Source organism: Cyrtonyx montezumae, unplaced genomic scaffold (genome assembly GCF_038088225.1).
Source record: "Cyrtonyx montezumae isolate F1298 unplaced genomic scaffold, pur_monq_1.0 scaffold_17, whole genome shotgun sequence".
Lineage (NCBI taxonomy): Eukaryota > Metazoa > Chordata > Aves > Galliformes > Odontophoridae > Cyrtonyx > Cyrtonyx montezumae.
The window spans coordinates 35,388,080-35,416,067 of NW_027071903.1; positions in this window are offsets into that span (position 1 = coordinate 35,388,080).

Sequence of the window (27,988 nt, forward strand, 5' to 3'; positions counted from 1 at the left end):
GACGAGGCACAGCCGTGGCTGTGGTCTCAGCTCCCCCCACCCTGCTGCCGTCACTGCCCTCACCGGGGGCTGGCAGAGCCCTGTGCCTGGGGGGATGCACACAGTGCTGGGGAGCACGGGGACCCCATGTCACCAGCATGCACTCTCACCCAGAGAAGATCCAGCCCTGCAGGTGACCAAGAGCTTCAATTTAAAGACGTCCCCTCGGATGTATTTTCTGTGCTGAAGCCGGAGGTGAGCGCACAAGCCGCACGTGTGCGAGTGACTTTGGTTTGGTTTCTAAGAGCTCTCCCATCTGTGCACCACCGAGGTTCCTCCTCCTCGCAGCATCTCTCACAGGGAGTGCTGGCAAAGCCCCGGCGCTGGGATGTCACTTGGGCTGGGGATTGCTCTCCCTCCAGCCCGGGGAAACTGAGGCAGGGCAGTGCTCGGCCCCATCGTTGCCACGGGGAATGCTCAGGGCTCGGCTGTGGGATGCAGGACCACACACACACTCGTTGGGAGAAACCCAGAGCCACCACGTCCAGGCCGCCGTGATGCTGCAGCAGGAGCAGAGCCCTGAGCTTGCAAAACATCCCAGATTGAAACAACCAGAGCGCTCCAAATGAATCGTTGCCAGCAGAGCAGTAAATCAGCCCCTCTCTCCAAGGGCAGGAACTGCCTTTCGCAGCTCTTCAGGAGCTGTTCTGGTGAGCATCACGGCTGCTGGGGGGAAGGAGGGTCTGCCCTGCCTGCCTGCTCCCTCCCACCCCACTCCAAGCATCTGTTTGACCCCGAAGGGCAGAATCTCCAAAATGCCCTCTGATGGGGAAGGAGGTGCCTGGGGCAGGAGCTCCCTGTGCCTCCTGTCCCCCTCCCCCATCCCAGGCAGCCCCCACCAGACCGTGGGGACGCAGCCCTGAGCTCTGTGTCCCTGCTCAGAAGGAGGAGCAGCATCTCCTGGGCTCCACGGGGTCCATGATTTCCCAAGCTTGGGGTTAAAACCCCACTGCAGGAGCAGATATCAGCCCCAGCCCCGCTCTGGTTTTCCCCCTGGCTGTGTCCCAGTGCCATTCTTCCCCTGTGTGTGGCAGAGGTGGCCTCTCTGGTGGCTGCCATCACAGCAGCATTCTGCTGGAAGGGATCTGCTCCTGAAAATAGCTCCGTATCATTAGTTACATCTAATTGAAGGTGTTCTGAGCACAGCCTCCACAACACACAAACCCGATGGGGAATGACATGCCGTCAAATGAATGCCCCCAAACCATGATAAATGATTGGTTGGATGATGAATGCTTTTATTTCTTGCCTTAGCAGAGAACGACACTGTCGGCTCAGCAATACCTGCACTGCCTACAAAAGGTCACTGGGATGAACGGGATGCTCCCCCCGCTCTCCTGCATCCAGGTGTGTGGGGTCTCCAAATATCCCATGCAGTGTCTGCAGTGGGGCCGGGGATGATGCTGAGTGCATGGGACGGGGCTGTCCCCATGGGCTGCCCCCCGTCCTGCTTCCCCATGGCTGCCGACATCCCGGCTGGCAGCGTGATGGGTTGCACAGGGCTTGGACATCGGAGAGGACTTGTTCTGCTGCCTATCTCATGAAATCATTACAAGACACTGCTTCAGTAGCTCCAGAATATCCACTTTTCACGTGGCTGCACTGCACCTGGAAGCAGCGCGGATCCTCTGACGCTCTGCCTCGATACGCTGTGTGTAATTAGAGATAATTGCAGCCAGCATTCCAAGCAGCCCAAGGGGCACTGAGCGTGGAGCTGACCTGGCCCCCTGTCACCATGGGATGGAGCTGCCCTCATCCTGTGGCATCCCAGCAAGGTGCTGTGTGCGGGGATTAAAGTCTCCCATCGGCGGCAGGAAAATGCAAATGCTGTTGGAACAAGCTGTTAATTGTTAAACCACGTTATTTAGAGGTAATCGTCGCTGGAACAGCTTGTACTGAGAAAATGAGGCCAAGAGTTCCCCAGTCATGGACTCTGAAAGGGGAGGATGTGCCTTTGGATGGGCTGGGTGTAATGAACACTATTAGCAGAGACGTGGGAATGGGGGGAAAAAAAGAGGAAATGAGAGAAGGGTGAGAGGAGAGGTTACATGGAAGGGCTCCAACACTGCACTTCCCCACGTGCCTCTCGTGGATGGGCACTGGGTGTGTCACGACATCAAAACTGGGGCTGGAGAGGGGATCTGGGGATGGGAGGTGGGATGCTGGGGATGCAAAGAAGTGATCTCGCTGTGGAAAGGCCAATCCTGACAGCTCAGCAAACGGCACTGAGGGCTGAGCATGGGCACTCTGCACGAGGACAGGGATTTCCCAGCTGGATGTCACACCAGGAGTGAGCATCCTGTCCTCACATCACACCGAGCCCCCCGTGACCCCGCAGCACGCTGCAGCTGTGTGCAGGCAGGCCAGGCCCGCAGGCACTGTCACTGCAAGTTGCCCCGTGGGCAGGGTGAGCCGGCTACACTCCCAGCTCCAGTGATCTGCCGAGGCCAGCACCCTGCTCAGCAACTCCGAGCCATGGGAAATCCCAGAGGGGAGGTTGGGGAGCAGAGCCCAGCGTTGGCCAATGGAGCAGTGCCACACAACGCTGTCCTTGAGGACCAACTCCCAGTGCCACCCCATGAGGCCAAGAGATGTCCCGACCCCTGTCCCCACATCTCTTGCTGGGAGCAGCCTTTGGCAAGCTCTGTGCCTCCCCCACACCCTCGTGGAGCTGCAGGAGCAAGGAGGAGAACAAGGCAGGGGTTAACCCCAAAGGGAACCCCAGCTGTGCCACGGTTGCGAGAACCAAAGCATGTTTTAACATCGTTAGCTCTGCAACAAAGGTGAACCCAGACCTCAAATCACAGAGTCTGGGTCAGCCCCCCCACCCCCAGTGCAGGACCCAGGCGAGGCAGGACCCAGCTCTGTGTGGGTCTGCTTTCCCCCAGCCCCAGCAGGAGAGCAGTGGTGGAACCCCAGGTTTCTCCCATCACATCCCCTGCCCCACTCACTGCTTCTTGCTCTGACTCAGGGCACTCTGAGAAGTGCCTGCTGGAAAGCCCCACGGCTCTCACTGCTGTGTGCACGCACACGAGGGGAAACATCTGCAGTGGGAAGGGGACATCCCACACCCCGTGCTGTTTTTGGGGTTTGGGGCCACCCTGGGATGCTGCTGGCGCAGTCAGCCCTGAGCTGTGCCCGTGCTCCCCGCAGCACCAGAGCAGAAACCCTCTGCACTTTGGCACCAGAGGAAACCCCAAACTGCAGCCCTGCTGAGTCAGTGGGGACTTACAGGTGTGCAAATAACCTGGCAGCTCCGTGTCCCTATGGCCTGGGATGGACGCAGGGAGACGTGACCCCATGGGGGACAGAGGCACTCCAGGCAGCAGGAGCTGCAATGCACCCTCAGCTCACCGAGAGGGCATGCACACAGAGGGGGACCCTAACCCTAATCGGGGCACAAAGACTTGTTCAGAGCTGTGATGCTCCACCAGGCATTGCTTTCCCATGTCACTGGACAGCCCCCAGCTGCCACCCTGCTGCCTGCAGGGGATGGGTCACACTGCTGGGCTCACCAGAACACCAATGTGGGCTGGGGCTCGGGGTGCCCACTGCAAGTCCACCCCCATCCCCGTGGCACCACCACCCATTGCCCAGCACTCCCCTGATGCTGGATGGGAGGTTTCTGTTAATCAGCTACAAACTATTAAGCTGTTGGCCAAAGCACTCTCCTGCTCCTTTAGCAAGGAATTAGGCCTCTATAAAATCAAACAGCATGATTCTTAAAGATTTACACGGTGCTTTTTAAACAGTTTTCAGTATATTTCAATAGTTAATAAAACTAAATGCTGCTTTGTGTAAAAGGTAATAGATTACAATCGGGTGTGTTTTACTAGCACTCAGTGTGTTCGTCTAACACCTCATACGTTAGAGCTGGAATCTATGAAAAGCACTTTGTGGAGATTAAAAGCAGATTTATCACAGATGTGCCTCAACATTATGCTTGGCCTGAACCATTAGACTCCTGCAGTTTAAAGGTTAGGCTTTAATGACTTCAAGGAAGTCGGGTACCTTTTAAAGCTTTAAATAAGCAGCTCAGATACCGATGCCGTTTACCAAACAAGGAGGACTGGTTAGGAGCTGCTCTCAGGATGCCTGGGTTACCACTTCAATGTCTGCTCCTTGAACTGCTTTGAAGCAGACACGGTAGTTTAACCCTCATGCAAATGACTAGTACGCCGTTTGCTAGATGAAAGCCTTTCCTTGGAAACCTCAGTGGCGGAGGGAGTGCTCCCTGCACCGCGTGTGCCCACTGCTGTGTGCCCTGTGCAGAGCTCAGCACCCGGCAGCTCCTGCAGGCATAGGTTCATAGGTTGCGTGGCAGCTGCTGCCTCCTTGCTGCTGGAGCAGTGGTGGTAGCAGCTCCGGGACATCCCGCATGGATCCTGCCCCCGTGCCCATCTCCAGCGTGTGCTGCTGCACCCCGGCATCCCCGGGGCCACGCTCGCTTCACGGTGACCTCTGGGTACCACAGCAGTGCTCATCTCCTGGGAAATCAGATGCTGCTGCTGTGTTCTGTGGAGCTGTGATGACGACAGGACACACTGCAGAGCAGCTCAGCCTGCCAGTGGTGCAACCGGGCTGCACCGGCTCCTTGTGCATGGCATGGAGCACCCACGTCCCCCAGCCCCCCCCCCCCCCGTGGTGTGTCCCATGCTCTGGGACAGAGCTGCCACCACTCTGTGACATCACTCCTGGTGAAGAGGCATTTTCCAGCATCAGGTCAATGGCTTCTCGTCCTTGTTCCCATGGAGTGACTCAGCTCGCCCTTTGCTTTGCTCCCGGATGCTCCCCACCTCGGTCTGTGCCCCGTGGGTGCCCCTGCTGCTGTCTTCTCATCTCAGCTGCCACCTCGCAGCCCCTCTGCTTCTGCTGCTTTCCCCTGCCTGCCTTCTGCACACTGAAACCTTCCCCAAAGGGCAATGCAGCCACTGCGTGCTGGCTCCCACCAAAGCAAACCCCCGCAGCGATCTGCAGTACCACCTGCAGCTCCGTGGCATGGTCCACCAACACCGAGCTGTCCCCCTTGGGAACATGCCACACATGGTCCACCAACACCTTGGGAACATGCCACGCTGCTCGGCTGGACCTCACAGCTCAGTGCCGGCAGTGGGGAGGTGGCTGCAGACACTTATCTTGGCCAGCCCTAAAACAACCCAGTTATTGATCTTAATAAATACTTCATGCCCTAACAAGGTGTAGGTTGTCATTCCTCCTGCCTCGAGGGCAATGACTCTAATTAAACACTTATAGATACGCTTAAAGTTTAACCCCGGTGACGCTAAGCGGGCGCTCAAGGCCACGGGAGCGTGGTGTGTTAACGAGGTGCTCGCACGTACAGGGTCGGGGCAGGAGTGGAGCCACACCTCCAGCATGAACCGACCTGGGCTGGGACAGGGACCAAGTGCCAGGACCACGCAGCTCCACGGAGCTGAGCACTGGGCACCCTTTAGGGCCTCTGTGTTTCTTTGCTTTTTTTCTTTTTTTTTTTTTTCTCTTTTTTGCAGTTTTCTGCTGGGATACTGCTTGAATTATCACTGTGTCAATGACAATAGAGTCACAGAGTCCTCTGAGTTGGAAGAGCATCTGGTCCAAATCATCACTGGGAACATCAGCAGCTCCACCAGGTTGCTCAGAGCTCCATCCAGCCTGGATGTGCTCTCAGATCTTTCCAAATGCAGCACGTCAAAGGCGTGGGGGCACAGAGGATGCCAGAGATGAGCCCAAGGGATGGTGAAGAGCACCATGGCCACGCCATCCTCCCTCTCAAACTGGGAGAAGTCAGCAGCTGTCTCTGGATTTTGATTTCCACATCCTTTCTTGCACGCTGCAGAGCAAGCCCCGAGCTTCACGCAGCATTTAATATGATGAAAGGAGTGGACTCAGCGATCCTTATGGGTCCCCTTCCAAGTTAGGGTGTTTTGTGGTCCTACATTTCTATGAATTCGTGACAAATGCGATGGGCTGCAATGGTCTGACACTGCACAGAAGGAAACAAGAATGCTTGGGGAATCACAGGAGGATTCAAGAGCCAGAAGGCAGCAAAACTCCCAGCAACTGCAGACGGTGTTGAAAGGGGCAGCATGTGAACAGTGAAACATCAATGGCTTTCTGATTTATCGGGCTCCAAAAGGCTGGTGTGGTCCTTCAGAGGGTGGTCTGGACCCGTGAGATGCAGAATCAACGCTCCAGACCAGCATCCTTCCACGCAACCAATCCACGACGAGCTTTACAAACTGATGGTGGTGGCGACGATGGCGCTGACGATGATTTCATCTCTTCATCTCAACAAACAATGTGGAGGTAACAGGTAGCACCACGAAGTGAGGACGTTGGTTCCCTCGGTGCTTGGGTTCCCCTCTGCTGTGCTTCAGGAGGAGCTGCTGCAGGACACCGAGCCACCCAGAGGGTTGCACCAACCCAGGGGAGAGCGGCCGCACTCGGCAGCGAGATTTTCACCATCGTAAGGCTTTCACAGAGCAACCTCAAACCGCCCCAGAAGTGAAGGCTCTCCTTCAAGCAGCTGTCGACATGCTGTATTTGAACAATTGTGGTCATTTGTCTGGTATGTTTGCCCTTTTTCATCTCCCTCGTTTTCAAAGCGGTGTTGCAGAACTGCGGGGAGAGGGATGGCCGTTGTGGCTGGAGCTCACAGCCCGGCCCGTGGTCAGCTCGGGGTGCTCCTGGCTGATGCAAGTGGAAACTGCCTGGCTCGAGGTTGCAGTCTGCGCTGAGCTCTCTGCTCTTTGATGAGGATCTTTGAAGTCGCCCTGAGATGCTGCAATTAGCAAGAAAAAACACGCAACGTGCAAGCTTTGCACTTGAAACTCTTCCCAGCCAGAATTAACCAGTCGCTGTAGGTTTTCCATTTTGCAATGAGTGCCTGGATTGCAATTGTGAAACGTTAACCTTCTCTAACGCCACGGCTTCAGAAAATGAAGGAGACCGTGAGACTTCTCCAGCAGCCGTAAGAAAAAATCACCCTCTACAGAACAGTGGTTCCAAATATCAATGGGACATTTGATGGCAGCATGCATACGTGCCACCAACGCAAGGCCTCCAGCTGTAGGGCTGCTTCTCCTCAGCTCCAGCACGCTGCACACCATGGGAAAGGCTCAGGCCTTGTGAGGAGATGGTCAGCAGCCAGCAGAAATGGGGCTTAGAGTGTCACCGGGCATCCCTCACCTGTGAGGAGCTGGGAAACAGAACCACGAGTGCAACTACAGCTTCTGTTTGTTATCTCTGTGGGTTCATCCCAGCGGTGCAGGTGCAGGGACGGTGGTGGTGTTGGGATGGTGGTGGTGTTGGGGTGGTGGTGGTGTTGGGGTGATGGTGGTGTTGGGGTGGTGGTGGTGTTGGGGTGATGGTGGTGTTGGGGTGATGCTGGTGCTGGGGAGATGCTGGTGTCTGGGCTGACACTGGTGTGAACACACTGTGTTGGTCATGCTGTTAGCTGACACTGCCCATGGGGTTGAGGAATGAGCCATGCCCACAGCTAAGGGCAAGGGGTTGTCTGTTCTTGGGATGGATTATGTGGGAGCAGGGGCTGACCCTACGGCCCCCTTGCACCCCAGCCCAGGAGCTGTGCACTCTGATCTCCCCACAGGTTTCTGCTATGGGGAAGCATGAGCCACACCTGGGCAGTGCTGCTGTACTGGAGCAGTGATGTCACATTGGCTGTGGGTCCAAACAACCCCTGGGGGTTCTGGCAGCGGCGGTGCCACAGTGCTGGGAAACAGTGCTTTCACTCAGCAGCGTGGGTGGGAATTTGCATCGGTCCATCATTAGGCAGTAGCTCTTATTTAAGGCAATAAAGGTGCTTAATTTCGTAGGGAAAACTTAATGGAGCACTTAGTTCCCATGCACTGCTTCCCTGACATTTTATAGTCTTTGAAAGCATCACTTACTAATGGGCAGGAGCTGCATCCCCACGTCCTCCTGACCCCCTCAGGAAACAAAATGAAGGCTTTTGGAAGACAAAAAAAAAAAAAAAAAGAGAAGCTGTTGTGGAAAAGTCAGAAGATGCAAATTCCTCCTTCTCATTAATTATTGTATTTATTCCATGATTCCACCTGTTCGCATGACGTCCTTCCCTCCCCGAGACTTCTCACAGCAGATTAAAGTGCCCTTTTATCATCGTTCTGAAAGGTGTTTCATAAGGGAACATTAGTTCTCCTACATTATTCTCGCATGTTATAAAAAGTGTCTTTTTAAAATATTAGACAGCAATCGAGATTAATTTAAACCACATCAAACATGCATGGCTGGCTGGATGGAGCACTCATCCCTCCGCCACCCGCTGCTCCAGCACCAGGCTCTGGCATGCTCCTGTCCCTGTTCCCACCATGGGCACAGCTCTGCTGGGAAAGTAACCCTAGGACAAGTGAGATCCAAGCCCCAGAGGGACCGCAGCTAGGTGCTGAGCATCGGGGTGCTAGGGTCCAAGCGGTGCTCTGGTCGGGTGCTGGTTGGTGCCAGGGTGGAAGCAGCTGGATGCAGGGAAGGAAAGGTCAGTCCTTTATGTCCTGGCCCTGGGAAGGACAGACCCATAGACATCCTCAGGCCGTGCAGCCCATCTCCACTGCAGGAGATGCTTGGACCTCGGGGACATCACATGGGAACGGCCTGCATGTAGAGGGGAACCCCAACCGCCACCATGTCCTTCCAGCCGCAGGACCTTGTAATCCTCGTTCACTTTCAGCCCGAGTCATTTCCACGGGGGGGGGGCACAAAGTTGACAATGCCTTTAAATACAAATTGGGCCTCCTCTATCCCCCGGCACGCGGATCCGAGGGCACTGGGGGCAGGTCCGAGGGCACTGGGAGCCGTGGCACTTAATCAGAGCGTGGCCATCTCCCGTCGTTGCCCTCGGGGTCGGCTCGGCCGCCTGGCTCAGCATTCCAGACACATCCTCCTGGTGGAGGACCTATCAGCCAGATACCTGAAAACACATTTTCGACTCCAGCGAGCAATTGACTTTCAAAGCTCGTGATGCTTTGTCGGCGTGTCTCCTAGGGCAACCAACAAAACTCCGGAGAGCAGAGCGAGCCCTGCTGCCTGTGGAAGGAAAAGAGCACAGAGGTAGGAGGTGGTTCTGGTTGCATTTTAACGCTATTTGTGGGCCGTGCTGCAGTTGGAGGAAGGAAAAATAATGTGAAAAGTTGGGTGCGTTTTGCTGGGGGGTGGCTTGTCGGACCAGCACCTTGCTGCCTGTGGGCCTGCAGGTAGCAGGGACGTGGGGGGACCAATACTTCAGCTGGGAGAGGGGGGGGGGCATGGGGACCAACAGCTGCATTTGCTCCTGTAGTCAAAAATCTATCCTAAAGAAGCACCTCGATCCTTGGGGTGGGGTGTACCCGCAGATCCAAGACATTTGGGCTCCCAACTTGGGTGCTGCGGTGCTGGACCCTGTACCTATGGAAGGGACAGAGAGGGCAGGGAAGGTGGTGATGCTCCCAGCTGCCTGCCTTCCCAAATCCTCGTGGGACCCCCCTCCTGGCCCTCTCCTTTTCCACGACGCATTGGAAACATCTTCTTCCTGATGTCAGCCCCGCGGGATGAGCACCGCCGCTTGCTGCGTCTTATGTCAGATCGTTAAGACATCAAACGAGCACCTCGAGGAGCCACGCTCGGCCCCCGCCCCCCCGATTATAGGAGCTCCCTCCCCGTGCCCAGCAGTGCAGCTCCCACGCTCCCCACGCCGTGGCTGCCATCTCCCGTGTCTAATGATGCCCATTTATGTGGGAGACGATTCATCGCCAGGTTGACACGCCGTGTTCCTGTGATTATGGAAATCTCTATTACCGAGCTAGCCAGGCATGAATCAGATGGAAACTCCGTGGTGCTGGGGGAGGAGAGGATGGGTTTGGCAGGATCAGTGTGTTGCGTTGAGCACTCGGTCACCACGGGATGGGGGATGCATCCCCGGATGGTTCCCCGCTGCCCCGGGGCTGGGACCCCTCTGCATCCCCAGGGTGAGTCTCACACACACACACACACAGAGAGAGAGAAAATGAACAATTGGAAGGAAAAAAAAAAACAACCCAACAACAAAAAGGCAAGGTTTGCCTTTGCGATGCTGCCGGGAAGTGCTGACAAAGCTGCTCCTGACAAAGCCCCAGCGGGAGAGGGGGGAACTGTCTCTTTGCTCTGCCTGTCTCCCGCTGAACAAGGATCACTTTTAATGGGCTGAATACATACAACGTACAGCTGACAACAAAGATGTTAGACTAACCTAACAAGAGAGCGAAACAGAAACAGCACACAGTGAGTAATTAGAATCTAATTAATTTGCATTTCACAAGAGAGTCGGGGATGTCAGAGGGAAAAATAAAGAAAGAAAGAAGTAAATTCCCAGAGATTAAAGGGCTCACGGAGGGTGAGTGGAGGCAATGGGAGCAGCCAAGCCCACAGAGCCGGCCGGGATGTGCAGAATTAAATGGGAGCAGGTGTGAAAATGACAGGGCTGGGAGCAAAGGTGTCCGTGGGTCAGCAAAACGGTGACAAAAATATCCAAACAGCAACTTGTGCTGTCCAACAGCCTCCCCAGCTCTGTGCTATTCACCCCTCCTGCTGCTCCATGGCTCTGCCAAGGAGTTGAGAGGGGAAAAAAACAGGATTTAGAGCCCAGAGCTGGGAGCCAGCTCCACGCACAGCCCCGGCATCACCGGCAGCTCCTTCCCAAAATGAGTGCTTGCAATATGGTAATCTTTATGTTCAACACCCTATTTCTTCACACTGGCTGTTCCCGTGAGGCAAGCCATCCCGGATCTACATAACATCAAGGGAAGATTTACGGTTTGTTTCCATAATGATGACACCAGGCAGGAGATTATGCTGTCAGAGATGCTGGCGCAGCCACACAAGCTCAAAGGAAGAAAAACAGCCGTCACTCCACGGTGCGATGTGGTCGTCATCGCTGCTGTGGGCATCCCTAGGACAGATCCCCCCAGTGCTGAGGGGTGGGATGGGGGACGTGGGACAGGCTATGGGGGAGCATGCTTACCTGCATCCAACGCAGCCTTCCTTTCCCTTCCCATCCATCCTGGAGTTCACAGTAAGAAATCAACACCACAAACACGCCGAGGGGGTATTTATTTTTTCTTGAAAGCAAAATAACACAACCGAACTTCGGAAGGGAGGCATTGAGCTCAGCCAGTTCCTTTCTTTTGTAGAGAATCGAAGTGGTGATTGTTGGAGCAGGTTGCTTCCTGACAGCCCACCACAGTGGCAGAAAATGTGCTTGCAAGCACTGCACCAGCGAGCAGAGGGACAGGATTTGGGGCGGTGGTGCTCAGGACAAGCTGCTCCCATTGCCCACAGCTCAGCAATGCTCCCAGTTTTGGGGCATAGCACGGTGGCACTGCTTGGGATACTGATGTGTGCCCTCTGCCACAACCCCAAGCAAAGCACCTCCCAAAATACAGTTCCCTGTGTGTGTGTGGCTCTGTCCTTTCTTTCCTCCACAGGAAAAAGCCCTCCCGGTGAAGCCAAAGCCTTTCAGAAAACAAACAAACACGCTGCTCCGTCTGAAGTCACCAGCCAGCCAGCCACCACCGGGGCAGCAGGATCCAGCCCATAATTTGCAGTGGGAGCTCTCGAGCAGCGTTGCTGCAATGCGATGAGGTCACGAGTCACCCAACCACCGAAACCATCCAGCCAGCCCCATACATACAGCACAGGGCTGGGAGCCTGGGGCTGCCCTTCCCTGAGCTGCCTGCAGAGCAGGCGTTGGGACAGAGGGAGCAGATGCATCCACGGCCCTGGGGATGATGGGGAGATGCATCTCCGGCATCAAAATCCCAGGAGCAAGGGGATCCCAGCATGGCGACAACACCCCCTGCGTGGGGCTTCCCAAAAGCCTCATAAAGCTGCAGATGCACGGCCTGGGAGGGGAAGAGGTGAGGGGTGAGCTGCGTGTGTGCGTGCCCCGCAAAGCCCAGCCTCACATCTCCCTCCAGAGACACTGCTGAAGAAGACAGCAGAGGAATCCCGCTGCTGCCAGCCCAACGGCGGCCCCATCCTTCAGGGACGGTTGCAAACAAAACAAAGGAGATGGAAGATGAATGCTGCATTACCCTGACAGCCGTGAGTTAGGCTGTGATACATCCCTACCTCTGGGATACGTGACAGATATTATTCATTGTTCCCTTCTCACTTGTCACCGTGCAATCAGGGCTGGGAACCAGGGGAAGTTCACAACTTTCCGCTGCGACTCGCCTGCAGATCTGTCAGTTGACTGAAGACCCAAATTACACAGTTACGGAGCCCAATGAACTGCTAAAACCTGCACGCCTTGCTGCCGAGATTAGAGATTCGCCGTGGTAATTATGTTAATGTTGATGTGTAGACGGATAACTGGCAGCAAGGAGTTGCTCTGAAACATCTATTTATAGTTCCGGGGAAAAAAATAAACCTCGCCATCTCCAGGCAAACATATGGGCGACCAAAGCAGGCAAATGAAGTGGGAGAAGGGAGGGAAAGAAGGAACAGGAACCGGAGTCGGCCGACGCCATCGAGCTGGTGCCCACAGTCAGATGCTCACTGAGAGGGTGGTGGCACCTTGGTGGCACCCCATGCATTTGGGGCCCATGGGGGGGGATGGTGACACCTTGCTGGCACCCTGAGCACTCGTGCCATCACTCTGGGGCTTGCCTGTTCCCCAGGATGTGCCTCCAGGCTTCCCCCTCCCCACGGCTGTAGGCTGTGCTCTGTGCTCCCAGAACGTGATGCCAGACACTGCCTCCTAATGCTGCGTTCTTCTTCGGTTCTCAGCAGGATGTGGGATTTAAATTTTGAGCCGTGTGCTAAATTACACGGGCCGTCAGTCAACTCCTCGCGACGTTTCGAGTAGACAGATTTATACAAACACTCAACGCTCAGCAGACCCAGCGAGGTATCTTTCACACCAGTGAGGAGGAAATAAATCAAACCTTCCTTCCCCCTCCTCCCTCCCCGTGCCAAATTTTCCTCCCTGACGCCTTTCAAACGGGATCACAGAAGTATGTATTTACTGGGGAAACAATTGAAACTCCCTGAGAACCCAGGGAACGTGCAGCCTGTCCAACCCGGGCCCAGGGAGCAAGCCCACTGCCCGCAAGCCCCCGTGGGAACCACTGGGATAACCCCAACAGCAGAACAGGGCTCAATTTACTGAGTGCTCTGGGAGCAAAAGGGCCACTGCAGAGGCTCTCCCACCTGAAGATTATGCTTTTTCATGCCCCCCTCCCCTCCAATTTTCATTATTTTTTAAAGCTGATGCTCTTTTAAATTCCTGGTGGCAAGCTGGCCCAGCACGCCCTTCCAGGCACAGTGCTATAGCATGCCATTAGAAAAACAAAGTGCTTTCTCCACTTGATAGCTGGCCTTTTATTTTTGGAACTGATACATGCAATCACAGTAGCATGGCCCCAGCAATTAGGAAGAAAAGTACTTTTCTTCTCCAAGCCCAATTACCCATCCTGTAATTGACATAATTATTATCTTTCTGTTTCCTAATAATATTTATTGAACACTATGAATTCCCATTCTCAGCAAAGCTGCTCCCGGAGCACAGCAATTTCCAAGTCCTGGCAGGGTCAGTGCTGGAAGAGGATCAGTGCAGGGCGTTCCCAGCACGGGGAGGGCTGCACCCAGGCTGCAAACCTCACTCTCCTGCTATGAGCTGGGTAAATGTGCAACAAGATACACAGATTTCAGATGGGCATAGCCCTCTATGTTATGAACTGGGGTCCAGCAGCAAGCCCTGAAGGACTCAAGGAGAGGAGGGAAGCAGAGAGAACAGTTAGCCCTACCTATAATGAGAGAAGACACATTAATGTGAAGCGCTCCCAGACCCCCACCCACATCTCCTGCTTCTTTTACAAGTTCTGGTCAACTCCTACCAGGAAAAGCAAGCCCTGAAGAGACTCAACCACAAGCACACCAGGGACAAACCAAAGCCCACAGGGCCCATACCCTCAGCTGGAGCTTGGTCCTCAGCACCACCCACGTCTGCAGCCACCCTTCCCAGCCACATCCAGCAGCCAAGGCTCTCCTCCAGCCCTCCGACTCCAGAACGCATTACCCTAACCACAGCTTCTCCTGCAAGATCCGGATTATTTATGGCACCCAACTCCTAATTGCCCAATGATCTGATAGGTGGAGACAGGGAAAGGGTGGGTCAGCTCTGTGCTGCCATTTGAGCATCCCCCAGCTGGAGCCCATAACCATCGAGCACTCCTTCTCTCAGCAAGTGGGAATGCTTTGGGAGGGCAAAGGGACGCAAACAGCCTTGAATTCATGGTCAAGGAAAGTGGTGATTTCTCACTGATGGCTGTGATCTACATTACACATGAAGCAAGCAAGCTCTTCCGTTATCCCCTGGACGGACTGTCATGCAGAATTGAACAAGCCAACCTTAACGATTCTATGATAACCATGGGAATCGTGGCCAGGAAAAGCACAGTGCACCCATGGTGGGGATGGAGGGGTTGGGGGGCTCAGCCCTGGGGGTTGGCATAGGGTGGCACCACACTGTAGCCCCAGCCCTGCTTGGCGATGCTGCCCCATGGAGATAATGCACTCATTGTATCACTGTCTGATTCCTTTCATCGAGGGGATAAAATTAGAAAATCAACCTAATTCCCAGGAGCCTTGTTAAATCAATACGACATCCATCAGGCAGGCGAGGCACAATGCGAGGCTGAGATAAAATTAGAACGAGACCCCCGGGTGGGTTGGTATCAGCTCTGCATTTCAGAATTGGCAGGAGCCTTTGCATAATTTATCAATTACAAACAATTTAATTCATCCAGAAGAACGCCTTGCAGGGTGGCTTTGGGTGAGCTCGGCTGAGCAGCTTCAAGAACTGCCAATGATGGGGCACGAGGTGCAGAACTGACCTGGGATGGGGCTGCAAAGGGTCCCAGTGCCAGCGTGGGGCTGACTGCTGCTGGTGATGAGACGAATGGGATGCAAAGTGAGGAAGGCTGAGGATGGGATGGGATGCTTCCCACCCCCAACCCGGAGCTGTGAACAGTTCGGTCCCAGCAAGGGAAACACCAAAGGTTAAGGGGAGGTTATTCGAGAGAACAAAAGTGATAAAAATCAAAAGCATTTCTTCTGCTGACTCTGAGCCTTCGGGAGGTTATGAAGCGCTTCCTTCCTGCAGCCCTCCTTTGTTCCTCTGCCTACTGCCCGGCTGTGCTGCCGGCCGCAGCTCACTCAGTGCGGATCCCACAGAAAACAATGGCAGTTGGTTTGGGAGAGGGGAGGTGGGAGAGCACGGGAGGAGTGACAGCCCCCCCAGGAGTGACTCCTTCTCCCTCTATATCCCCCACCGCCGAACGCTGAAATCCCGCTCTCTTATTTCGACGCCGGCTCACGCAGCTCTTCAAGCCAAAAAGTTAAGTGGTGCGTAATTATGGCATTGTAGTTGCTAATTATAATCCCACAATGAAATCAGTGCTTTGCAACGAAGGCCGCAAAGACCCGGTGGTTAGCAGCAGGCCTGCTCCTAACTCCTCCGAATTGCTCCTGGCAGCAAGGAGGACTTGCAAGGAGGATTCAGGCAGGGCGAGGCACACAGCGGCACCCTCCCCCCATCCCTGTGCCCCATGGGGCACTCTGTGACGGTGGTGTTACCCTACAATTACACACAGCCCAGCACGGGCACTCCAGTGCAACTGTTCCACCATTCCCAGCATGGCAGGCTGTGGTCCCTGTCCCCACAGAGCTGCCTGGATCCGTCCCTATCCGTTAGCACCGCTCTCCGTAGCAGCCTAATAGCACTCCACTCTTTATATCCCAGGTGCTTGATTTATTAGGTAATTTGTTTCTTCTCCGTAGTGCTGGCCCGCTTGTCATCCGTGTAATGGGATGATGGAAGGGCACGCTGCAGACACCAGGCATTAAAAGCTAGGCAAATATGACCCATCTAAACTTGACGTCCAAAAATCGATTCACAGCAATTTTTGTGCTTCTGGCTTGCCTGAGGGGGAGAAAATAAAAGACAAAAAAGGCAAAAAAAATCACAGTGATTCACACAGGTCTGCCATCCGCAGGGAGATGGGGCACTGGGATGCTGCAGGTGGGCACTGTGGGCAGTGGGCTCAGCCCAGCCCTCATGTCCCCATATCCCTCTCACCTATGTCCAGCCCCCAGGGTCCCCAGGTGAGCCCTCCTGTGGGCACAGCCCAGGGCTGGTGGCTCTGCTGATGATCTCGGCCTCCCCACATTGTGCTGGGAGGAGCTCAGCACCCACATCCCACAGCTGGGATTCAATGCGCAGCTTCAGGATGGGGATGCAGGAGGGGTCTGCAGCTCCTTCATCAGGATGATTGCCCGAGCTCAGAGCAGAGCTGTGGAAACCTCGGCCACCTCCGAAGTGTCTGCAGTGGGCTGCTTAGGAGCAAATGGGACGCTCCTTAAAACCCAAGCTAGCAACCGCAGTGTGCTCTAATTCTCACTGTCATTTATATTTATTAATGTAATTAACCTGCTCAGGTAGCTGTGCTGATGAGCATTGTGAATCACTGGACCAGGGAGTGAATCCAGGGCCAGGCGTGAGCGGTGTGCCTGGGCTGGCTCCATCTGGGCTGCGAGCACCACTTGCCCCACACCATAGCACTGGGGCAGCAGAAAGACCCCAGTGGGGCTCCCATGTCCTTAGGGAGGGACGGGGCCTCCATGGGTTGCCCAGAGGAGGATGTTACCTATGGCCACCATGCAAATCCCACCGCAATACTGTGAATCCTGCTGTGAAACCAGCACCTCCTGGTTCCCTGCCACATCTCTGCTCCTGGGATGAGCTGTGCTCAGTTCAGAAGTGAGAGAGGTGGTGGCACAGGCTGCCTGGGGCAGGAGAGCAGGGGTTGCAGCAGCCTCAACCAGGGCAGCCGAGATGCAAAGGCAGATGGGGAACCTCAGGCACAGCAGAGCCATGAGCTGCACCCAACATCTCCCACACTGATAACCATCAGCTGTTGAGGGCGTGGACGACATTAGCAACTCAAAGGGATTAGGAGAGATGTGCACTGGATACGGGGATGTGCTCACCCGGAGCTGCCCTGGGCGCCGGCGGGTGGGATGGTTTGGGGTCGGTTTGCTGATACGGATTATCCTGCAGCACTCGGTGAGGCACCGGGAGTGGCCATGAACGGCTGTTCTCGGCTCCCATGGCCGAGCCAACACCACAGCATCACCACAGCACTGCCACAGTATCACCCCAACACTCACAGCATCGCTGTTGCATTGCCACAGCACCCACAGCTTCACCACAGCATCACCGTGGCATCGCCACTGCATTGCTGCAGCACCCACAGCATCCCCACAGCACAGGGACTGCCCCATCCATCCCCAACCTCTGCCAGCAACCCCCAAGTCCAGGGCACCAAGCACAAGGGCAGGAGCAGCCTGGCATGCACGGATGAAAATAAAACACAATTAAGGCAGCCAACCAGAACACCAAGTTAACGAGCACACTGGAAGCCATCAGCCAGAACCTGTTTTGGCACAGGGTGATGCCCCAACGTGCCAGCCCAGAGCTCTGGGGGAGGCAGCTGCTGCCCTACGGGAGCTGTGGGGCTGGAGCAGCACTGGGTTGGCGAGGGGCTGGGAAAAAAACAGGGGCTGGCAAAAGGAGAGGTCACCTCCGATTTCAGCACTTTCTGCTTTTCCTTTCTTTCTTGTATTAGGTTTCTCCCCCCCCCTTTTTCTCCTCGTTATTATTTTCGTTAGGCTCTGCTTTGGCTGCAGGGCCTCTCCGAGAGAATAGAGCACGGCGTGGGTGTTACCGGCTGCCGGCGCTCCCCGGCTCCGTGAAGCAACGCCAATTACTAATTTCATGGAGATAAGCCCTTCTGAAGAAGGGGGGGGGGATGGGGGGAAGAATTCTCCCAGCTTTGAGATCCGAAAGGCATCTCCATTTCTGCGTTCTGCGAAAGCTCGCGGGGCTGCGGCACACGGAGGGAAGGAGCAGCACCCAGGGGGCAGCACCCAGGGGTGCAGGGGAACACGGGGCAGCTGTGCACCCACCCACGTGTAACCCCACACCCGGCTCCTTCCCCCCCCTGCTGCTCCCACAGCACCCAGGGCATGAGCAGGGATGGGAGAATCGCGGCGCGCGGAATTAAGCTGGGTGTAGTTTGCATTTTTATTGCTCTAGCCTCAGATTCCAGCCTACAGAAAAGGTTTCAAAAAAGGATTAGATGCCATAAAACCTTTAATAATCCTCCCACATCTTACGTTTAATTATTGTTTTTACACATGCGGAGCCAACACGCCTGTAGCGAGCAATCACGTCTCGCATGCCACTCCTCCTGCATTTCTTCTCCCCTGCGTGGCTCCGGGTTTCCACAGCTCCACCACCCAGCAGGGCCCATCCTGGGGACTCACAGCTCCTCCATCCCATAACCACAGCCCTACAGAAGTGCATCGCATCCCACAGGGAGCAGCAGCTCTGGGCAGTTGTGCAGCACGTGGGTACGGGGCAGAGCAGTGGGATCTGGGGGGGACGCTCACAGCGGAGATGCTGAAATCATTCTTGGCTGGGAAGGAAAAAAAATACACTTGTCTCCAGTTATAACCAGCCTGCTTGGAAGGAACATGTTGTCGCTCACGTGCTGCCATCAGAACGGTTACTGGGAGGGAAAATCAGATCTTTTCATCATTTGTTCATCTGAAGCCAACCCCGGCTGGGGAGGATTCGGCCGTAGGAAGAGGTTAAGAGCAGGATGCATCCCAGTCGTATTTTGGTACCATTTCAGAGGTTCCATTATCCCACAGAGCACTGAAAAGCAGCTCCACAGCCTCACCAGGCCACAGTGACATGGGGACACGGGGTGTGCCGGTGCAGTGGTGTCCCCAGCTCCACACCATGCACCAGGCAGCGGGAGAGTGGTGCTGGGTGGGGTGGGGAGATCTCGGGCTGTGCTGGGCTCCTTGTGAATGGCTTCGAGATGATTGTGATTATTATTTATTACTCAGGTGCTGCTTCCCCATGGCCTTGCTGGGGAGTGATTTGCACCCCGTTATTTCTGGACTGGAGGAACCAAGGCCACATTGGCTGTCCTGTCCCCGCACCCAACCCCAGGCACATTTTGAGGCAAAACCTCATTTCTGGAGGCAAGTTTCCCCATCGTGACCCCAGGGACCCCCAGCTCCTGGTGCCAGAAATACTCAGGGATGGGCGCTGGCATCCGGCACTGCCGCTACCCCGCGGAGCAGCGTTTGTGTGGGCTCATCCCAACCCCTCTGTGACTCATTTCTGATGAAAATGATTACTTTTTTTAAGCAGAAAGCCAGCAGTGGGACGGGCCGGCACCCGCTGGGCTGCTCTGTCCTGCACTGAGGCATGTGCAGCTCTGGCAGAGGTGGCCGTGGCCTTGTTGGGAGGAAGCGCACCCCGAGCACTGAGCACACAAGGAGTTAAGGGGCTCAGCCCGGCCAGAGGAAGCCTCCCTCAGCGGGGAAGGAAAGGACAGAACAATTCCTCATTTATTTTGGTTGCAGGCAGTGTCCCATTAAAATCTTGCTGCCTGAGCTGTGTGCACATGGCAAAAACCAGAGCACCCGGCGAGACAAAGGCATCCTGTGCTCCCAAGATGTTTTATTCATGCGCAGCCTTGGAGCACAAACAAGCCCCACCATTCCAGCCCGCCTTTGTGAGATGGGAACGGCAGAGAGGGGATGGAGCTGCACCCAGAATTGCAGTTTCTTCCCCAGTTTGGCCAGCTCGTTGCACTCATTCCCCTGCACCATGCAAGAGCTGCGTGCTTTGCTCGCTGTCCTTGCATTGGACGAGGGCATGGGGACAGTGCTCAGCTTCCCAGCAGCGAGGAAAGCCCCCTGCAAACAAAGAAATAATGGAGGAGTCGGCCTTCGCCTTCCCCTGATTGGTTCTAATTGAATATTAATACCATCTTGATCTTATTTTAATGCTCCATTTAATCTGAATGTTTGTCTTATTTTTGTTCCTGGCAGAGGATTATGCACACACGTGACGTCGGGCCACCGCTACCGAGGAGCCTGAGAGCCATTTCCAAATGGCAGTAATTCCAAAGGGAAACAACTCCAAAGGGAAACACCTCCCAGTGGAAACACCTCCCAGTGGAAACACCTCCCAGCACAACCGTAGGAACCACTGGGAGTGAAGTTCATGCACAGAGCAGATCCACGTTTCAGGGTGTGGATGGCAGCACCCCGTGCCCAGACACGTGCCCGAGAGAGGCAGAGATTGCACATCTTTGGGACATGGATCCACCTCCTCCTCTGTGATGGAGGTGTGGGTGGGGCAGTGCTTCCCAACACTGCTCCGGGTGGTCTGGGCGGGTTGGGAGGTGGGAAGGTCCCATCCCAACGGAGGAGGCTCCTCTCTGATGTGTACTGAGAGCAGCTTTAACTAAAGCACTCTTCGTGATGGCCATCCCGCTCACCAAGAGGCAGCTGGGCCAGCAGTCCTGTCCCTGGCAGCAGGGGCATGGGGACAGCACAGGGCAGGGGTCCCTCAGTAATTCATAGCATCCTCTGCGTGGAAAAAGACCTTGGGAAGCAGCAAGGCAAAGCGGGCAAGGGTTGCAGTGCCACCGGCCCCAGTTTCCATCTCCATCCCCAGCCGAGGACATGAGGGTTGGCCAAAACCAGTGCTCCCGTTCCCATGTGACTTCATCTTCCTACTCAAGCCCTCCTTTTTCAGAGCTCACAACATATGTGGTAACACCAATGCGTCGGTTTAATCCCTCCCAAAATCACGATAACCCCACAGACGGATGCGCCGGTCCAGGAACGCATCAGTATGGGAGAGTGCAGCAAGTGGCACTGCTGCCAGAAATACCAGAGGAATTAGCAAATTGGGTTGCAGCTCTCGAGTGAAACCATTTATTTAGGATGGACTGTTCCTTCTTGTAATCCTCTGTCATCAGCACTCGCTGTGAAAATTTAACTGTGTCAGACTAAGCCGGCGTGGTAAGCCTCAGCGCGGGCTCTGCGGGTACAGGCACTCATTGGTTGCCCAACGCTATTTGCAAGTCAAGTGCATTTCTTTCTTTGTGCTGTAATTGCTGAAGACTGCAAATGCCTTACTAAGCAGATGGAGGCTGTGGGGCCGGCTGGTGCCAGCGGGGCTGAGCCTCAGCCGTGGCTCTCACTGACCCCATCCATTAGCTTCCATCCTCCTGCAGGGCGTGGGGCTGGGGGCACGCAGCCTGCTGCTCGTCCCTGGAAGGTTGGTGCTTGTTGGAGAGGCAGTGTTTGGAGTGCAGAAAGCTTCTGGTGACATGTAAAGCAGAGGTGGACGTTGCTAATGGCTTTTCCGATGCTCTGCAAAGGTAATGTTGAAAATAAAAGAGAGTAGTTTCAAAAAGCGCTGTAGCTGAGCACCCACCTCCCGCCCTTACTGAACTCCTTGCTCCTTTCTGGGGAAAACACTGGTGGAGAAGGAAGCTTAGGAGGAAGATGTCGCAGTTCCCAGGTGTGAGAAGCACTGGGCTCCAAACCCGAGAGCATCAGAGTTCAGCTGGGGTTATGTCAGACCTGGTGACACTGAAAGCTCTTCCCTCCAGCGCTCAAGCTTGCATGCCAAGCACTGCTGTGGCTGCTGGGCTGCATTGCACCCCAGCCTCATCCCCAGGATATCACACTTCTCCTCCAACCACTTTTGGATGAGCAGCTCTTTGGAAATTTGCTGCCCTCTCTTTGGGCTTTTGATGTACCCCGGGAGGAGGGTGTGTGGTAAGCATTGCTTCACCACTGTTTGTGCAAACCTGCTGCAGATCCCTTATTATTCACGATGATATCTTGCCACTTGATATGCATAATAGCTCAGAGGTACCGTTGACTACATTTTTCCAGTGCTTTGATGTGCTAGCGATAACTTGTTTCTGTTTCGCAGCCATTAAGCTAGGTGGAAATCATTACACTACATTAAGTGTGGGGTTTGTTCTTTAATCAGTGCTGTTCTGGTTCCAGGCTCAGTGTTGCAATCTGTCATATGCAGAAAATATCCTCTTAACCCAGGTAACAAGTTTGGAGGAAGCAAGCAGAGCTGAGCAGGGTTTCACCAAGGTCACGGTGCTACCAGCACCTCGAGCATGCCCTGCAGGACAGACCCTGCAGATCCCATCACACACAACATCTGTTTGAGGTTTTAATGTCATGTTTGTGAAAGCAGCTAAATGGGCAGCTCCTTAGGTCAGGTTTGAACTTTTAGGGTGCAAGGAGATGAGGTTGACCCAAGCACGGAGGTTCTGGGAAAGAAGGGTGGAGCACCCAGAAGGGAGAAGCCCTGCAGCTGGCCAGGCAGCAAGGCACCAGCACTGCTCTTTGCTGAGCCCCTTGAAAGCCAGCACGGCTTGCAAACGAGCACTGTATTTGCTTTGCAAAACCTCTAACCACCCTTCCCCAGAGTATACAACAGAGACAAGTGGGAAGGGGAATGCTGCAGCCCATTAACCCCTCAGTGCTGGGGAGGGCTGCACCCCACCGTGGATGGGGCCACACCACTCACATTGGCCCCTGCTCTCACTCAGTGGCTTTGGCAGTGGTGTCTCAGTTTCGTTTCCTGCTTTCTTGCAGCCTCGGCATGTTTAGCTTGGCCTCCTGCATTCTGTGACACAAAAGCCTTAGCTATAAATACATCATCCCAACTCTGAAGCCTTAGTCGTGTTTTCCTGCTTCATCCCCAAGGGAATGTTGAGCAAGGGATCACAAGGTCCCACTCCCAGCGCAGCTCCTGGAATCCTTGCACCCCACTATGCTCCCTGTGGCCCCCACCTTGCTCCAGTGACCATAGAAACACTGAGTTACTGAGGTAGGAAAAGACCTCTGAGAGCCCCAATCCTAACCCATCCCACCACATCCTTCATTCCCACATCTGAACGCCTCCAGGGACACTGTCCCCCCTCCTCCCTGGGCAGCCCGTGCCACTGCATCACCACTCCTCTGAGAGGACATTTTTGGATGCTCCCATGCCAGCCCAGGCAGCGCTGAGCACCCACGCCTCATGGGGAGTAAACATGTATGGTAGCTGCCCATAATTACAGCCCTCATCCAGCTGAGCATCGCTGCTTAGAAGGCATCTCAGCATGTGCTCAGAGGTAATTACATGCCTAAAGATCTTCCTGGCGGGGCAGGGGTTTCAGGCTGCTGGGTATCTCCTGCCTGAGCCGTGACTCAGCAGCACTGTGCTCCTCCTCTTCAGTTCTAACAACCCCAATCCATCGTGAGATGACCACAGGGCCCAGCACTGCAATCCAAACACCCTGCACTGCTGCCTGCGTTGTAGCTAGGAAAACGAGTCTGCTTTTGGTTCTTGCTGCTGATTCACAGCCCTTCCCTCCACGCAAGCCAGCAAATTAAAGGCTGATTAGGAACTGGCTCCGCAGAGACCTCGTGAAATGGCTCCTCCGTCACTTTGGGGGGGAGAAGAAACAGAGAGAACGCACCTCGCTAGAAACTGCCTCGATACAAGAAGGCAAAGCCGTGCTAGGCCCTCTGCAGAGTCAGTTTTTCCATCCCATTTGCATAGCAGTTCTGGTTTCACGCAGCCAGGACCGCTTGCTCTGCTCCATGCGTGTGAACAGAGCCCACGGCCACACCACACTGCGATGCCACCACTGCTGTGTGCCCATGGCTGAGCCCTCCACCCCACAGCCCCTGCCACGCAGTGGGGTCAGACACGGCCACCAGCTGCAAAGCAACAGGCGTGGGCATCAAATGATGGAGAAGACAGGTTGTGGAACAGTGCACCCTCAGGCTGCGTTCTGCTTTTACTATTATTTCTTTAACAAATCAGAGCAGGCGTTGTCAAGAGAATCTTGAAGCAAGTGGCTTGGGGTTTCGCTGCTCAAGTTCCCCAGGGAAACGCTCCTGGAGCCAGCAGGCATAGCTGAGGCACACAGACATCAGGGGCAGGCAGTGCTCCGTGCCATGCCCTCGTGTTGTTCCACACTGCAAAGTCCTGGGGGGATCTTCCAGCCAAGATCCTACTGCACAGGGCACGTGGCAGTGCACGCTGCTCCATAGCATGGGAATGGCAAGCAGCTCGTTAGCAGCACGCAGATCATTAGTGGGGCCACTTCTCCATCACGTAACCCTGCAGTAGGGCAGGATGCTGGGACCCAGGTCCCAGGAAATCAGTCAGCAGCCAGGGGGATGCAGGTCCTGCCTTCACCAGCAGCCACGGCTCCTCCATACACTGCCTCACTCCACCTGTGGGGTGTGGGCCACCCTCCTGGAGTTAAGGATGCTCTGTTCCTGCAGCCAAATCCGAAGCTGAAGCAACATGCTGGCGTGCCTGCTGCTCTCAGGGAAAGAAAATCGGTTCAAAGGAGCACAGAACAGACAGCACCTGCTGGGCACCCAGCCCTGCCCTTCCCAGCCACCACCTGCACCGCGCGACCTGCACTACCTGGTGTGAACTGCCCACAGCCCCAGCTCTGCAGACAGAGTTATCATCAGCATCTATTAGCAATAACAAACAATATCTGCTTCGTTCATTGTTGTAGGTTGGATTATTAGCACTGGAAAAACAGCTCCCGGAACACCCAGGGAGCCAGCCGAGATTCATCTGTGTCTAATTAGCAGTGGCTTCCTTCTTTGTTTGTTCAGTTAAAATTAACTCTCTTCCTGGGGAAAATAAATAAATAAATATAAAGGAAGGGGAAAAAAAAAAAGAAAGAAAAAGAGGAAAAAACACACACAAAAAGCTGACACAGCTGGGGGCCCTGGGCCAGGCAGACTGGGGGCATTGCTATGGATGACCCCAGGGGCCGAGGCTTTCCCAAACCCTCCATGCAAACCTAGGGATTTCTGCATTTGCCTTCGCATCTCCTTGACCCTGTTGTCCATTTAGTTTTTATTTTGTTATTTTTGTAAAATCACATCTGTTCTTTGTCAGCCTCAATGTCTGTGTTCAGCTGCCAAAGGCACTAGGATATACAGATAAAAAGAAGCCAAAGAAGAACCCCCAAATCCCAAGGCCTGAATGTTTGCTGCTGATCACAAAGAACCAGTGCATGGCTGACAGAACGGATAGTGCCAAATGTTATTGTATTTGAGATATTTTACAGGTGGTATAGTTAGAAAGATCCTCATGATGGGAAGAGACAAAATAAAGGGAAACTCTCACCCATGTCCTAGGCTTGCAGTAGGAAACTCCAAAGGAGTGATGTCCAGAAAAAGATCCTTCCCCAGTGGTGGTCAGCCCTTAAATGGGGTCTAAAAGAGATGGAGCCTGGCTCCACCCCTTTCCATCACGCAGATGAATTGCCTTCACCTGTTTTCCCATGGCTGACTCAGGTGATCAGTCAGTGGTTGAGGGCTAAGGAGCAGCACGGTGACAGCCCAGGGGAGGCACGGAGCATCCCTGCAGAGCAGCAGGTGCTCAGCTGGTGCACACCCTCTGCTTGCAACCACCTCGTGCCAGCATGGCAAAAGCATCATCACACCATGGGACCATGGAGATGCTGAGCACTGGGGATAAATGCTGTCAAAGCACTTTATAGCACCTGTGAGAGTCATTTTGCCTGTGGGAAAAGTCACCCAGAGAGCACTGCTGGCAGCAAGCGGAGGGAGGGAGGTGAGTCTGCTGTGGGGCTGGCTTCCCCTGCCTGCAGAGCTGCACAGTGATGGAGCAGCAGAGGAGGAGATGCAAACGGTGCGCCCAAGGTGAGGAAGCGTGTGTCCTGGTGCAGGAAGGTGACACCAGCACCATGAGGACTGGGTGTGCTCCCCAGCGGCTGCTGCACTGCAAAGCAGCACACTCCTCAGCACAGCCAGGTCCCCCCACAGCCACCCCAGGCCAGTGAAGGACAATGGCAATTGGTCCTGTGGGGAGCTGGGGGACAAAACAAACGTGTCACTCTGAAGCAAGGTGCTCCAACCAGGGCAGGAAAAGGGCCATGCCCTGCTCAGGGCTGGGAGCAGGTTGGGGGCACGAGGGGCTGCATGGGGACAGAGAGCCCCACTGTGAGCACCAGGGGACAGAGTTCTGCAGGGAGCTGAAATAAAGGGTTTCTCCTTCTGCGCTGGTTGGGAAAGCAGAAGTCCCAGGCTGAATGGGCCGTGCTGCGCTGCTTGGCCACGTTATTTAGCTGTGCTGGAAATGAAGGATGAAGGTGATAAAGGGTTTATTTTAGCAGGCAGCAGCCACCAACCGCTCCGTAATGCACCGGGGGAAGCTCAGCTCCTCCGCCCCGTTTCCCATTCCAGTCACGTGCCCCCAAAATTGCAAATGGAGATTTGTTACGTTTCATTTGTTCCTATCCCTGGGAAGCCATTGGCGATGAGTTCATGTCTCCCAGGAGGCTGCATTCCAATCAAAGTGAAAAGAGAGGGGGGGGGGGGGAAAAAAAGCCACAGTACGCTGAATGACAATGATATCTCACTGCACTCCACGGGTCAACGCCGGGCAGCACGTGCGCGGGGCTGGAGCTCTGCGTGGGCTGAGCCACGGCCATGCAGCCCCAGCACTGCTCGGCCTAATGCGATGCAAGTCCATCCACAGTGCTGCCTGCCCCTGCGTGATGCTGCTCACCCGAGGGCAGAGCGAGCTGGGAGGCATGCCGGGAGGACGGGCTCAGCATCTGCTTCAAATTTCAGCAATTTTTCTCCTGTGCATTCCCCTGCTCTCATTAACCGAGCGCATGCACTCCCAGAAACCGAAAGCAGAGATGGTTGGGGTGAGCGCACTCTTATTTTTGTAGGGTTTTTTTTTTTTTAGCTTCCCCTTAGCGAGAAAAAAAAGGAAAAAAAAGAGTCTAGTTTTCACTTTGCAGCAGTTTTCTGTGGGCTGTGGTGCGGTGTTATTGATGAGAGCCTGCTCTTTCCACGCAGGAGGCTGTCTGCCATCCTGCCTGCCTGCTGCTAAATTGAAATCCCCTAATCTTTGCAATCCCTTTAAGCGCTGGCAAATGAAAAGGAGGCACATTGTGGCAAATCTCTGCTCAGGGGGAGGCGAGGCAAGAGCTGCTGGGGGACGTCTCTGTGTGTGTGTTAGCAGGAGGTGCCCTGAGCATCTCGTGCCCATCCCAGTTGGGTGAGGCGATGCTGAACCACAGCCCCATGAAAGCAACCCCAGGGCAGTGAGTATCACTGCACCATGACAGTGCCCTCCCCAGCAGAGTGTGGGCACAAGTGGGTGCTCTGGGGGAGCTGCAATGAGCTGGGAGACAAACGTGCATTCACAGAGTCCAATTTACACTGTGACAGTCTCAGCAGAGCAAGGTACTCAGCACTTCCCAACAAACGAAGGATGCCATAGGGCTGAAGCCTCCAAAAGCTGCAGCTAATCCCTATGTTCCGCCCTGGGGCTGTGTGAGGCCGTCCCATCCCCATATGGAGGGCCCAGGGAGGGGGTGCTGGGCCCCCGCGGCCAGGTGGGACAGCAGCGTGCCACTGTGACTGGCAGAGCACGGTGCTGGGAAAAGGAGCCCGTGTTCATTAACCTGCACAGCCAGGAATAACAATTGCCTTCCATCAGGACCTCATGAATAAGTCGCACCATCTGATTTAGTTATTTATATCCTTCCTGCTGGTAAATTAATTAATGTTTCATTTGCAGGCAGCCCGTAAAGCTACTTCTGCCTGCTCTGAAAGCGGGCACGTTGCAGTGTCATCTGCTGTAGGCGCCGTTCTCCCCAGGAAGGCGGCACTGCGCTGGGTCCCCTCCCCACGCAGCACCGCAGTGGGGGGCTGGGGCAGTGCTGAGGAGCCCCTTGCTTCGTGCACCCCTCTGTGCATCGTTGGTGCAACGCTCCATGGCCAGTGTTTCCACCCAGCAGAGCTGTGGGACTCCCACTCCCTATGGGACAAAGATGGAAAGCCAGACAAGCAACCAGAACCCCCCCAGTGCTCCAGGACGGTTCCCTGTTTGCTTTCCAAGCACCGCACGCAGTTGCACGGTGGCTGCATCAGGCGGTGCTTAATGCAAAACATTTTTGCAAGGAGAGCCAGGCAGCGTGGGAACACCAGC